The 11,947-nt window shown below is 32.3% G+C and overlaps 1 long non-coding RNA gene across 1 annotated transcript; it reads left to right on the forward strand.

The window, feature by feature from the left end:
- Nucleotides 1-9,370: 9,370 nt before the first annotated feature.
- LOC142232859 (uncharacterized) lies at nt 9,371-9,706 on the forward strand. Its single transcript, XR_012721229.1, has 2 exons — nt 9,371-9,472; nt 9,529-9,706. It is a non-coding gene; the product is annotated as an uncharacterized LOC142232859 (long non-coding RNA).
- Nucleotides 9,707-11,947: the final 2,241 nt, after the last annotated feature.

The following is an 11,947-nucleotide window of genomic DNA, read 5'->3' on the forward strand; positions in this document are numbered from 1 at the left end:
CTTTTTAGAGTTGGGACAGTAAAATGAAATAAGGAGGAAATAGTGAAAAATTACACAGTAAAATGTATAAAAACAAAGTTTAGTTCCTCTTTATTAATAAGTAGTCCACGAGGAGTTGACGGACACCTTCAAATATAAAAGCGGTCATTTAGTTCGAGTTTTACAGCTAAAACAATTTAAAAAGTTTATTTTCTTTAAAATGAATTATTAAAGAAAAATAAAATGCATTTTAGAGCGATGGTGTTAAATGCTAGTAAAACTGTTCACGCCTAAATAAATTTATGTTTATATTTAAAATTATATATGTATGTTTATACTCGACTCCACGTTCTTCTTTTGTTAGAGTTTTTGAATTCCTTCCAAATTTTAAAGTTTTGTACCAAAAACAGTTTTTTGTTACAAAATTGTTATTTTTGCAATAAAAAATAATATTTTATCCAAAAATCTGTCAATTTCGTTTATATCAAGCACTGTTACTCACTATAAATCCGTAATAACCCACATTTCGAAGTTTCATTATAAAAATTTAATATAGTATAAATATACATGTGTAAATAAAAAAAAAAGTGTTCGGTCGGAGCAGGGATTGAACCCACGACCCTTTGCATGCAAGGCAGACATGCTAACCACTGCTCCACGTGGCAAACAAATGTATGTTTCTGTTAAATAATGTTATGTTTGCATGGGCTCGTGGGCGCTGCAAACTATGCTATATAAATGTAACTTATAACGATAATTATCTACTGGTGACTATAACAGCTATGTAGCCCAGTGGATAGTGTGTTGGCTTACAAACTGTATGGTCCTCGGTTCGATTCTCCGTGCAGGCGAAAGGTAAAATTTAAAAAATTTATAAAAGTGAATAATTTCTTCAACATTATTTGTATTGCAGAAAACGGTGCCAAGAACTAAAAAAATTCGTGGAAGTGAAAATTACGAGTATGTTAGGGAATGAGCACAATCATGTTTGGGAAAAATTCTTCCAAGCATATAATATTTTTGGCTCAAAATGCTTCCAAACATATAATATGTTCACATAAAACAAACATATTAAAGTTTCGGCAGTATCCAATAATATATGTGCTTCCTGCAAAATATGTTTGGAACATATGTTAAAGAAGCGATTTTTTTTGAGGGTGTACAAAATTTATTTTGTTTATACTCTATTTCTTGACAAACAAAACTCTATATTTAGATAAATTATATACTCGTTCATTAATTAAATTAAAATAAAAATAAGCATACATCCAGTTTTATTCACTTCATGTATAATAAATTAAAATCAAATATTTTAGCATTTAGCCCATAGTCCTTTTTTTCCAATTACGGTTTTAACTCGTCTCGACATACTTCTACTACGTGTTTTATTATTTCATTAGGAATATCAGACTAATTGTGCTGAACTTGGCTCCAGATCTCATCGCTATTTTTTGGTACTCTTTGGTGGAATCTTAAGCGCTTTTTAAGCAGAGACCATATATTTTCAATTGGATTGAGATCTGGGCTTTGTTGTGGCTATTTGAGCATTTCTTTACTATTTTGTAAGTACAGAGAGTATTAAGAAAGCAAGAGAACGAAACTGTCAAGCGAAACTGCACTGTCTTCCGGCCTTATGAAACGTAAGAAAAATAGGATTTAGAACCTACTTTGTAGTAACAAATGTTCTTTTGTATAAATCTTTTCTTTCTATTAAATTTGTTGGCAGACAATTTGAAATTATAACTGCCGATGCCTCAATAACGAATTTATCAAAACAGCGCTTCGACTGCAACGTCGGTTATACCAAAGCTGCAGGCATTGTGCGACATCTATACGGTTGACATTTGTTGTTTTTGTAGAAGAGAAATCTTCGTCCTCTTGATTTCTTAATACTCTCTGGTAAGTATGCTTGTGAGTTTGCCGTCTTGTTGAAAAAACAACTTGCTCCTCAAGGTAGGCGCAAATCTCCACAAAGATGGGGAAATTTGATTGCAAACTATCAAAGTAATCTCCTTTTTTCATGATTCCTTATTATAAACCAGCGGTCAAGTGAGTCACCATCCCCATATATTGAGTCTTCCCCCTCCATGTTCAATGGTTTGCTTGACGTGGTGTTTTTGGAGACTTTGTCATTACCAGGTCCAGTACTACTCTGAGGTCGCTACCAGTAATGATCTTTTGCATCGGATGGAAAACGGTCTATTTTTGTTTCACATGACCATCTAATTTCAATCTTTGAGGACTTAACTAGACATTTTCTATTTAATTATAATTTTGCATAACATGCACTCGGTTTTGCTCCCCACTGCATGAATCGCCAAATTTTTTGAAATCATTTTTAACCAATCGTATTCAAATTCTACATTCAGATGTATTAACCGATTTTTCGATATAGCTCTTAGCCAAATATTTTGCCTGATTTTCAAAAATTGGTTACATTAATTGAGTGATTTCATGTATTAATAGATCTTATTTAAATTTATCACGGTCTCTGCACCTCTTGGATGTGAGAAATTTCAGGTATTTCTGTTCGGATTTGAACAGATAATTGTCTTCAATATGGACGTTATATAAAAGTGCGAAATTAATTTTTTTAATACCCCCAAAATACGTTGGTTTTCTAATTCAGTAAATGTTGGTTTAGTAAATGTGGTTTAGAGTATGATGTTGTCGGTCCCGTCCGTCCATATCGTCCATATCATATTGGTCCATATCGGTTCTTGGCATCACAATGGACTTTGAGTCTAAGTATATCTATAACAACCTTAAATGCGGTAAAACGATGTTATCCAGCAAAAAACTTAATGAATTTTCATCGCAATTGTCAGAGGCAGCGCTTGCCAAAGCGAGGAATTCATTGGTGCATTGATAAAGAAATGCCTCGCGAAAATGCGCTTACTTTATGCATACTTAGAAGCCCATAAACAAGCGCAGTTTGTGACACTTTACAAAAGCGCTGAATGTCAGCGCATCCATAATTGCCGAAAGTCGTACACGAAAAAATATCTCTGTGTGAAGCGCTTTTTCCTCGCCTATTTAATGCGATGAAATAATGACTACTTATTTGTTTAATATTGAGGGAAAATATCGTCCATTTATTGTTTTCTTTTTCATTTGTTGTTGTTTTATTAACATTTACGGCCATTTTCATGTAGCTCCGTTTGGCTTTAACTACCAGTTAACGGAAAGTAAATTGCAAATATCTTCTCTCCGGTTAATGTTAACTGAAAAAATTTTGGCAGTTAAGTTCCTAACTGACATATGGAATTTATAGACAAGATGACAGCTATGTCCATGATACGATTTAAAAGTTCGTTAGTTAACGGAACACTAACGGAGCTTCATGAAAATGGGGGTTAGTTAATTAATTTTAAGTAATTATAATACTTGTTGTTATATAAGGGCTTTTAAAGATAAGGAACTTAAAAATTATATTCAGTCTTGAGAAATATGATTTCTCCAGGAACTCACACCACATCAACAAAAAAATAAAATTATTTTTTGAAAGAAAAATAATACTTATATGATAGAAATACAAAATAGAAAAGAAAAATAAAAAATATGATAGAAATAAAAAAATTACGCCTCTTCCGCATTGCTGTTGCTACTTCTCTAATAGATTTTTGTAAATCTCCCTTTCCTAAAATATGTTTGATTGTGGCAACCTGTTAAAACGGATAAAAAATAAAAATAAAATATTAAAATAAATATATATTTATAATATCATTCATTGCTAAATAGTCTTTTTTTTATTTTTGGCATTCCGAACGGTACTACAAACGGTATTACAAATAAAATAAGTAAAAAAAAAAACAAAACAGTGGGGTTTACTTACCAAAGCTTTATGCTCTCAGAACTCAAAACAAAAACGAATAACTCTAACAAAAAAACGCACACGCGAGAACACGTCCACTTGCACAACTTTCAAACACAAACTGATGACCATACTCAATTTTTTCTACAACGCATACAAGATTTCGGTTTTCATCGTGAGCGATCGTATGAAAAAGAGATTAAAACTTACATACTTTAGAGCATTTTTGTATACGAGGATGGATGCATTAATCATCCAACTCGCTTACAAATTCGCTTACTAACTTGCTTCATATTCTGCACAGTTTAAAAACTAAGTTAAAGCTTGCATACTTTAGTGCATCAAAGTATACGAGATAGGATGCACTAAATGAGATCTCACATACCCAAGTGCTTTAAATTCGGCAAAGTTTTACAACGAGTTTGAAACTAACATACTTTGGTGCTGTTTTGTAAACTACATAGTATGCATTAAATCGTATGTCCTTTACTTTCTTGTTTCCGAATCAGCTTGTATTAAATATCGACGATTTTTTCTTCCTTCTTTTGTAAGCAAAAAAGTATGCGCTGAATATTAGCGCATACAGTATTTAAGGAAATTTTTACTGCTTCTAGATTTCTTAAATTTTTTTACTGGGTTGCTTTAAAGATTGATTGTTATTTATTAATAATATAACAAATATATAATAAAATAAAAAAAATCAAACTGAAAATCACTGTGCAACGATTAATTTTGCCAGGTGCGAGCGATTTAATTAAAATGTTTATTTAGTAGTTGATAAAAAATGAAATGTTTTATGAATTAACTCTGAACCATATGTTTCATAAATCGAACATTTTAGAAGAATATTCATGGCATTAGAATTGAATGAATGTGGAAATTTCCTTCATAAAAATTAGATTTTGTGCTACTATTCGGCATACATTCATCGATATGACGTAAAAGTTAAAAATCTCCAAACAAATTCCAATGTTAGGAAAATCTTAAATATTCAAAAATTATGAAGTGTTTATTTGTCAAATATATTGAATAGCAAATATTGAGAGAAATGTGAATGAAAACAGGTATATACGACCAAAAAATCGGCCGGGTCGAATCTTAAATACCCACCATCATGGAACGCATACAATAATTTTATTTGAAATAATCTCCCCGTAATGCATTATCATATACGCAATGTGGCTGACATGTAATGCAACACAGTAAAACGCTAAAAAATTTCGGAAATAACATTGAAGTTTACACTGTAAAAAACATGCCCGGTTCCAAGGATTTTTATATTTATTTCTCATGCACAACATATTTGTTTCAGTCCCATTCACACACATTTCAGATTTTGTTGACGACTCACGTGAACCACGCGTGTCACGACAATTTCGTGTCACGCGCACACCTTTATTAAAAATTTACTTTTCGAAGCCAAAAAGTGCTAAAAAAAAAGTACACGTATATTTAATCTAGACCGATTTGGACAATTTTTTAGATTTTCTACAAAATTTTATTTCTACAGAAGATTTTGTCAAAATTTAAAAAATGTTATTTCTGTCAAAATTTTGTCAAAATTTTATTTCTGCAGAAGATTTTGACAATTTGAGATGCCCATGATATTAGCAATTTCACGCACTTTTATTCGTCGATCATTTAATACCATATCATGCACTTTGGCTACAATTTCTATTGTTGTTGCTGTTTTTGGACGTCCACTACGTGGTTCATCTTCAATGCTTGTACGACCACGTTTAAATTCAGCAACCCAATTTTTTACTGTTGCATATGAAGGAGCACTTTCACCTAACACACACATTCACCATATCATTATGAATTAATTGTACCGATAAACCTTTTTTATGTAAATATTTAATGACAGCACGCATTTCTAATTTTTCCGTTGTAAAAAAATTGCGGATGCGTCTTTTTTGAACACCTGTTTCCAAAGATAATTGAGAAGAAGATGCAGTCTTGTCATAGCAAAACTGAAGCACCAGAGGACTCTGCCAACAAAATATCATAAAGTTTGCGTCGACGTGTCTCTCAAATGTACTGCCGTTTGCGTCGGAAAATATCATAACATTAGCGTTTTTCATAAATTTCTGAATAAAAACCCACAAAAGCAATACCGAAACGATTGTAGAAAATTAAAATAAAACGTATGTGTATTTTAAAGCGAATATTCATTATGGTTTTATGTGAATATTGCCGTTTTAAATTTATTCCTGGGCAGAGCTGCTTTGGAAAAAATTGACCAATAAAACAATTTTTTTCTCATAGCCCTCTACACCTCGACATTAGTTTTCTCTTTATAAGAGCACAATGCTTAATCTTGTTATACTCAATTATCTTTGTGTTTCTATATGAAGGAGTTGCCAGATCGAAACAAAATTTAACATGTGTTCATAACAGAGATGGAAGTTTCCAAAACACTTAACTTTTTTCTGTTTATACCGCGCTTTTTGTGCTAGGCTAAGAAGTTTCCGAACTGCCCTCGTAAGCTACAAAGTCCCACAAACTATAGTTTAAAGGCCTTAAATCGCACGATCTACGCTGGAAAAATATGCCCACTTCCAAAGATTTTGTCTTTACACTAACGATTAACTCCGTATTAACTCCGAGCCATATAAGCGGAGATTTGAAGTAAGGATAATTTTAAGACACAATTCTTTTATAAATTTCAGTTTTGCGTATTTGTCTCCAGGAAACAAATATTTTAAACTTTTTTCTTCATGTGCTATCAAAGTCCTTTAAAAAAGTGTTAACAACAGCTTAAGTTTCTTAATTCAGGCTCGACTTCAAGTAGAAATTATGCTATGTTTCAAGAAAAAAAAAACGTCTTTAAAATACACCTTTGAACAATATATCCTATTTATACCCTTCACCACTACTGTGGTACAGGGTATAATAAGTTTGTGCATTTGTATGTAACGCCAAGAAAGAAAAGTATGGGACCCATCGTTTAGTATACCGATCGTCTTAGATTTAAATTCTGAGTCGATGTAATTTTGTGTGCAAAGTACAGCTCGCAGTTTAAGTCTAATCATCCTCAAATTTGGCACAGAGTTTTACATTGGCTCAAAGACAATCGCTATTGATTTTGGAACATCGGTTCAGATTTAGATAAAGCTGCCATATATATTTATCACCGATCTGGTCATAATTGACGTATTTAGAAGTATTTTAGGACTATAAAGAGGTGTGCCGAAAACGGTGAGTATCGGTTCATATTTTAGTATAGCTCCCATAAGACCGATCTTCCGGTTTAACTCCTTGGGTTTTCATCCGATTTGCCTGAAATTATAGTATTATTTTAGACTCACAAAATCGTGTATCGGATTTAGTTTTTTTCAGTACATTTGGTTAGACCGATCTCACTTCTTGAGGGTATAGAAAGCGTACTGATCATGAAAATTTTTACTACTCGTAATCATTTAAATAATCAAATCAAGGCGTTGTTTTATCATTTTCATGCACACATACAAGAGATGTTAATGATTCCTCTAAAACTCAAATACCAGAATTTGATATAGTCTTCATAGGTAAAATCTTTACATTTATCTTCGGGATGTGTACTGATTGAACTGCTTTGCTTGGGAGAATATATATCATCAAACTCCCCTGAAATTTGAAAGGAAACTATATTTGATTCATGGTGGTGGGTATTTAAGATTCTGCCCGGCCGAACTTACTGCTGTATATACTTGTTAAATATAAGTCAAGCTTTTGATAAAGTTTGGCATCAAGGTCTGTTAGCAAAACTGTGCAACAATCTTCCAATAGACCTATATGAAATTTTAAATTCATATATTACAAATCGACATTTCAGAGTAAAAATAGAGGATACATATTCTAAACTACAACCAAAATTCAGGCCGCATAGAAGTGCGGCCAAATAACCTGGAGGCAAGTATTGCTTCCTTTGCCACTTCAAAGCTTAGTAATGCTATATCCAACATATAAAGGTGGATTGATAAATTGGGGTTGACCATTCATACGACATTAATGAATAAACTGATTTCACATAGGTCATTGTATTTAACCCTTATACTACGTTGGGGTCATTTGATGACCCATGTCGAATTTTTCATCACCGCATTTCTTACTGTTCGAATATAATTAAAAATGTCTATCACTCAGTGCATGAATTGGTGACATATGCTAATTTCATGCTGAGTAGTAAGAACTTTTAATTATAATCCAACAGTAAAAAATTCGGTGAGGAAAAATACGTAGTATAAGGGTTAACGTAGTATAAGGGTTAAACAGTAATTTGATACCATTTGCAAATACCGCAAAATATTTGGACATGACCCTTGACGCTAAAATAATATGAAAAAAACAACATAGCGACCAAACTTAAATTTCTAATAAAAGAAATCTTTGGTGGAGGATATGTGAGCTTCGACCTGGTCTTGTTTTTTTCTTTTTTGATAAATTTTAAAGTTGAAATGAACCATTCATATTTTCACAAGATTTCAGGAAAACAGATGAAAATTCGCACATCATGAATAATTACATCAAAATTTGGATGTGATGAGATGATACCCATTCCTCTTTACCTTCGAATAAAACATTATTTTATGGCACGGAATGGATACTTATTTACTATTGCATTCATTAAGAACATAAATAAAAAATTGATCTTAACTTGCCAAAAAAAATGCTCCTAAAAACAACATCATTCGCACATCATAGAGTAGAATTGATTTTAAAACACAAGAAGTCCCATAGTTTTCCCAAAATACACAGATTATTAGTACTGTCATTCGAAAAGTTTATATTGAATGTGTTGTCAGATAATCCACATGTATGTTGGGGGATTTTCGAAGAAAAGGTAAACAATGGGCATCACACATAGGGATACCATGCAACTCGCAAATCCGCACAAGGTGACTGAATCACTTACCAATTAAATAATGACAAATCATTAAAAATGGGGAAGTGCACAATCAGTAGACTGAGCAGTTTAAAGGTAATGCCAAAGAGGCTACTACCCGAAGTACATATTAAAAACTAAGTTTACATGGATCCTAAAATGTTTAACATAATCTTTATACCCTTCACCACTACTGTGAGATTGTGCATGTGTATGTAACGCAAAGAAGTCGTAGATCCATCGTTTAGTACACGCACAGAAAAAACATGTTTGGACATGGTTGCCGCATCCATTTAATGCTTATTTAGAGTATGTAATTGTCGCGAAAACCATGTATTTTGTCTTTGTAAAAATAATTTTCGAGCGGAGAAAAATATATGTTGGCAATAAGCATTTAAATGGTTCTCAAATGACGCAAACATGTTCTATTATTTAAATGATAGAATTTGAGACCATTGTATGGTCAGGAAAATCATGTACCTGACCATTCAATTTTTTTTTTACTTTTTTGCAGAGAAAAAAGTATTTTTATAGTTTACGTATAGACATGTCACAACCATTACATGGTCATAAAGACCATGTACATTGTTTTCGTGACCATTTAATTTTTTAATTTTTTTGCAGCGACAAGAATTTTATAAAAACATTTAGCAGGTACACACGATTTTCATTTTGCGCGTCAGTCGTGTGTTGATTGTTTCTTGGAATGGACGCAGAATACGGAATTATTGTGTTTTGTGTTAATTTATTTATTCAGAAATTGCACGTGGTTTTATGTGAATACAAAAAAGGAAAGTGTAATTGAAACAAATGTACCTGGTTTTTGTTCTGCATTTTGACATATGGTATAATTTATTTTTATTTGCAGTTATATGATGTCTGTGTTTGTACATTTGATGGGCACGAAGTAAATATGGAATGATTACTTATTGTTGAAATTGAACCAAACTAGAGTGTGTAAAAATATGTGATGTTTGCTTGCACGACATTATAAATACAAATAAACAATGAATTAGTTTATAAATAAATAAAAACAAATAAATAAAGTTGATTTTGTGTTTTCTTTTCTCAAGTGGCGTCCTTTTTTCGACGACGAAAAAAGTTTTTTCATAAAAATCAAAACATTTTAGGTTGTGACCATGTTCTTTTAACTAGAAGAAAAACATTTTTGACGAATAACATAACATTTTAGATCGTGACCATTGTCTTTTAATGGAAACAAAATTCTTTTTATCAATATAATAACATTTTAGATGAGGACAATTGTATTTTTCTTACAACCATGTTCACTGAGCCAACATGGTTGCAGGTTAAAATGTTACATGGTCGCCGCAAAAATTGCTGCTATCATATTATTTTGCTCTTCGAATATGATTGTGACAATCATGTTTCTTCTCTGCGTGTATACCGATCGTCTTGGAATTGAATTCCGAGTCTGTATTTGTAATTTTGTGTGCAAAGTACAGCTCGCAGTTTAAGTCCGGTCGTCCTCAAATTTGGCATAGAGTTTTACTTTGGCTCAAAGGTTCAGATTTAGATATAACTCCCATATATATCTTTCGTCCGATTTACACTTATATGGCACCCAAAGCCAGAGATTTCCTCTGATGTGCTTCAAATTTTGCACAAATAGTACCTTTAATAGTACCGTTAAATGTGCCAAATTTGGTTGAAATCGGATCAGATTTAGATATAGCTCCCATATATATCTTTCGTCCGATTTAGACTCATATGACCACAGAGCCCAAAGTTATTCTCTCATTGACGTGAAATTTTGCATAGATATCAGAATATTATTCCAACTATGCATGTCAAATTTGGTCAAAATCGGTTCAGATTTAGATATAGCTACCATATATATATATGTACGCCGGAGTTGGGGAAATATGGTATAATGTTTCATATTTTAGACCCATTTCCAATGAGAGTTTCCTCCAATTAATTCGATAGTTTCCACAGAGAATATATTGAATATGCTATTTTAGTGTGTCAAGTTTGTTCTAATTTGGTTCAGATTTAGATAAAGCCTCCATATATTTGTTCTTCCGGTCTATACACATATGACCAAAATATCCACATTTTACACAAAACTCTGTGTTGATTTCCCCATATCGTAGTCTTATCCTACCCACTGTATTACTAGATTTTCCACAGAACGATCGAGTTTGAAATAAAGCTCCGACTTGTGGAAATATCGCCCGGCTTGGCCAAATAATATATCACAATTGACGAAATATCTTGGCGAGATCATTGGTTAGATCCTTGTAAAATCACCCACTGCTAAGTAGCAAACATTGTAAATATTGCTCAAATTGCTCTATATCTCGAATACATCTTTTACATTCTGTACAATTGCATTAAAATTGCTAGAGCTTTATATTTCGCATATTTTTTGACATATTTAATTTTTATTAACATTGTGTTTCATCCCAGGGCGTTTAAATTTAAATCTACACGGACGAAAAAGACTATTTTTCATACGTTTGGGTGTAAAAATTATATGTTTGGAACTCAAATTTTTAACACAATATTTTTAAGTGCAAGCATATATTGTTCATAAACTAGCATAACATGTTTGGGACATATATGTTAATATGTTAGAACATATTTTATTTGGGACATAAACTGTTTGCAAATATAATATGCTTAGATGCAAACATATATTAATTTAGAAATAACCTATAAACATATATGTCTTTAGAAAGAGAGACCTAGAAAAAATGCTCAAGTAAAATAATGGAAATAACCAATTGGCGCCTTAAAAATATATCCACACAAAGAAAATTTCATTAAAATTTTTTTCTACCAGTGTATGCCCTAAGGTGAAACATAATATATTTGAACAATACAAACAATATTTGGTTGGACCAATCCTGAAAATATATATGCTTGAAGCAAACTGTGTTTGGGGTATATGTTACAGATAGTGATGGTGTAGATATATTGTAGAAGTACAAAAAATTGTCTCCAAATCGGTTAAGATAAAATATTTGTATATGGGAATATAAACCTTCATAATAACTTCCAACTAATTTGAAGGAGTTGGGATGGTAACACAAATTTTGGTCTACATTGTGGTGAAGGGTATAATATAGTCGGCCTCGCCCGACTATATTATTTTGCACAAACTCATATAAACCGACCTCCCGATTTGGGGCATGGGGTGATAAAAACAGTAGTTTTTATCCAATTTGCCTGAAATTGGAAATCTAGGTATTGTAGAACCATAAAAACGTGCGCCGAAAATGGTGAGTATCGGTGTTGTTAGTATAGCCCCCTATAGACCG

This window comes from Haematobia irritans, chromosome 4 (genome assembly GCF_050003625.1).
Source record: "Haematobia irritans isolate KBUSLIRL chromosome 4, ASM5000362v1, whole genome shotgun sequence".
Taxonomy (NCBI): domain Eukaryota; kingdom Metazoa; phylum Arthropoda; class Insecta; order Diptera; family Muscidae; genus Haematobia; species Haematobia irritans.